Raw genomic sequence first — 3,774 nt, forward strand, 5'->3', positions numbered from 1 at the left:
ATGTTCAGTGACTGCATCCATCATTGTTATGTAGTTCTCAGCATTAACTTCCTTCTTCCAGATACCCTAAGACATCAGTGTGTCCCATGTCCACTATTTGTCTGTCTTAAAAAAAATTAGATTGTATTTTCTTATAAATTCAATGACTAAAATATTTGTCTTAATAGAAATTAATAGTTCAAAATGTATTCATGAAAATGTTATTATGTGTATTCTCCACGTTTTGACCCAATTAAAATGCCATCCCCTTACTCAGGAAACACCTGCACTTGCCCCATGTGCTCTGTGCATCTTGGACAACAGGACCGGGTGCCGCACTTGCCATCAGGTCTCTATAACATCAGTGGCAGCAAACCCAGCACAAGCTCGCACAAAGGGGCGAGGCTGAGGTAAATGAAAAGTCTAGAGGGCGCCTCTGTCCAGACTGGATCCTGAATCTCAAACAGTAGCCCAAGAGCTTCGCTTATGATCCTTGGGGTCCTTGGGGCCTGCCTGGGCGCTCCTCCTGCCGCAGCTCCCGTGCTCATATCCCCACACCACTGCCGTCAGCAACAGGAAGAGGAACCCATTTCCCCCTGGAAGTCCAGTACAGTCTTGGCTCTTATTGGACCAGATGACCTGGGGACGGGTGGTTGCCAGAAGAAAAGTGTTGGTTCGTTTTTAAGTCAAGGGAAGAATGAAAAGCATGGGTAAAAAATGTATCGGTACTTTCAAAATAGATGCTATCACACACACCTTAATCCAGTTGAATTCTTGTTACTCCTGGGCCAGCTTAAAAGCCACCATCTCTAGAAGCACCTAAATATATAAAGCAAATATTAACAAACCTAAAGGGAGAAATAGACAGGATTGCAAAGTTGGGTACTTTAATACCCACTTACATCAATGAGTAGATCATCCAGACAGAAAATCAATAAGGAAACATGGGCTTTAAAGAACACATTAGGCCAGATGAAGTTAACAGAATATAAAAAATACATATTGTACTCAAGGGCACATGGAACATTCTCCAAAATAGATATTAGGCCACAGAGAAAGTCTTAACAAATTTAAGAAGGCTAAAATCATACCAAGCATCTTTACAATCGCAGTAATATGAAATTAGAAACCAGTTCTAAAAATTTACAAAATTTTAAAAGGTACGAGCATGTGGAGACTACACAACATGCTACTGAACAACCAATATGTCAATAAAGAAATAAAAAGCGAAGTACAAAAATATATTGAGACAAACAAAAAAAGAAAATACAACATATCACAAGTTAAAGAACTAGAAAAAGAAGAACAAAGCCCAGAGTGAGTGGAAGAAATAAAGTAATAAAGGTCAGAGCAAATGTGAGTAAAATAGAAACTAAAAGACAATACAAAAATCAACAGAACCGCCCTGGCTGCTGTGGCTCAGTCGGTTATAGAGTCGTCCCATGCATTGAAGGGTTGCAGGCTCGATTCCCAGTCCGGGCGTGTACTCAGTTTGTGGGTTCAGGTTTGATCCCTGGTTGGGGTGCATACAGGAGGCAACCGATTGCTGTCTCTCTCTCCCTCTCTCTTCCTCTCTCTCTCAAATCAACAAAAACATATCCTCAGGTGAGAATTTTAAAAAATCAATGAAACCAAGAGAGCTGGTTCTTTGAAAAGCAAAACTGACATTTAGCTAGACTAATCAAGAAAACAGATAAGACTCAAATAAATAAAATCATAAATGAAGGAGATGTTACAACTGTTGCCAAAGAAATATAAAGGATCATAATACACTACTACAAAAATTTATATGCCAACAAATTGGACAACCTAGAAGAAGTTAATACATTTTTAGAAATATACAACCTTTCAAGACTGAATCATGAAGAAATAGAAATTGATTACTAGTAAGGAGATTAAATCAGTAATTTAAAAACTCCCTACAAACAAAAGTCCAGGACCAGATGGCTTCACTAGAGAATTCTACCAAACATTCAAAGAATAATTAATACCAATCCTTTTCAAACTCTTTGAAAAAATGGAATAGAAGGGAATGCTTCCAAATCATTTTATGAGGCCAGCATTACCTACCCTTATATCAATAGCAAGCAAGGATACCATAAGAAAATATTAATTACAGGTCAATATTCCTGATGACCATAAATGCAAAAATCCTCTACAAAATATTAGCAAACTGAATTCAACAGCATGTTAAAGGATCCTACATCATCATCCAGTAGAATTTATTTCAGGGACACTAAGAATGATTCAGCATTCCCAAACCAATCAACATCATATGCCACATTAACAAGTGAAGAATAAAATTCATATAATCATCTGAATAGATGCAGAAAAAGCATTTGACAAAATTCAATATCTGTTAAACTGGACCACTATATTACACCATACACAAAATTAACTCAAAATAGATTAAAGACTTGAATGTAAGACCTGAAACCATAAAACTTTGACATCAGTCTTGGTGATTTTTTTTTGTTTGGATTTGACATCCAAAGGAAAACAAACAAACAAACAAACAAAAAATGGTCCTATAGCAAACTAAAAAGCTTCTGTAGAGCAAAGAAAATCTTTCATCAACAAAACTGAAAACTTTTCATCCACAAAAATGAAAAGACAACCTACTGAATGGGAAAAAATATTTGCAAATTATATATCTGATAAGGGTTTAATGTCTAAAATATATAAAGAACTGATACAACCTAATAGCAAACCCACAAACAATCTCATTTAAAGAAGTGGGCAGAGGGTCTAAATAGACATTTTTCTAAAGAAGACATACAGATTGCCAACATGTACATGAAAAGGTGCTCAGCACCACTAATCATCAGGAAAATGCAAATAAAAAAACTGAAATGAATATCACCCCACACCTGTTAGAGCGACTGTCATAAAAAAGACAATAAATGACAAGTGTTGGTGAGGATGTGGAGGAAAGGGAGCTCTTGTGCATTGTTAGTGGGAATGTAACTAGGAAAACAGTATGGAGGCTCCTCAAAAAATTACAAATAGAATTACCAGGTGCTCTAGCAATTCCACTTCTGGGTATTTATCTGAAGAAAATGAAAACACTAACTCAAAAAGATATCTGCACCTCCATGTTCATTGCAGCATTATTTACCATAGGCACTGGCGCCCGGGACTGCTGGGCGTGCAGCTTGCCCCTCTCCTGGGCTGCAGTCCCAGCTGCTGGCACCCGGGACCGTGGGGCATCCGTTTTGTCCCTTTCCCGTGGTGCAGCCTGGATGGTCCCCTTTCCTCTGTCCCCAGTGTTGAGGGTCTGAGCAGTTACGGCATGAGGGTGTGATGATGTGAGGGCATGATGACTTTTTGCATATTAGCTCTTTATTATATAGGAGAGTCAAGATATGGAAATAACCTAAGTGTCAATAGATGAATGAATGGATAAAGAAAATGTGATATACATATATGTATACACAATGAAATATTATTCAGTCATAAAAAGGAGAAAATCCTGACATTTGCAACAATACAGATGGAACTTGAGGGATGCAGGAGGCTAAAGCAAACAGTAATTAGACTAAAAGTGCAAAAGAGATATTGGAAGGCATTGATTGTCCCCAACTACCTCTGCCTCACCCCGCACTCGGGACCCAGAATTCTCTCCTCCAGCCAGTTGCAGGCACCCTGGACCCAGGCTTCCCTCCCCCTGGCCAGCCACAGGCACCCAGGACCCAGGCTGGCTTCGCTTGGGCTGGCTGCAGCCGCAGGGGACCATGGGTGGGTGGCTTCGCCCGGGCCACAGCTATAGGCACTGGCGCCAGGGCAGGCGGGGCG

General features: G+C 39.6%; 1 long non-coding RNA gene across 1 annotated transcript in view; it reads right to left on the minus strand.

Annotated features, from left to right (window-relative positions):
- LOC107183007 overlaps window positions 1-3,774 on the minus strand; it is a 7,582-nt gene that overhangs the window by 2,492 nt on the left and 1,316 nt on the right. Inside the window, exon 2 of the long non-coding RNA XR_001513787.1 lies at window positions 736-798. This is a non-coding gene — a long non-coding RNA (uncharacterized LOC107183007). The remainder of the gene's footprint in view (window positions 1-735; window positions 799-3,774) is intronic.

The sequence above is a fragment of the Myotis davidii genome, unplaced genomic scaffold (assembly GCF_000327345.1).
Source record: "Myotis davidii unplaced genomic scaffold, ASM32734v1 scaffold78, whole genome shotgun sequence".
NCBI lineage: Eukaryota > Metazoa > Chordata > Mammalia > Chiroptera > Vespertilionidae > Myotis > Myotis davidii.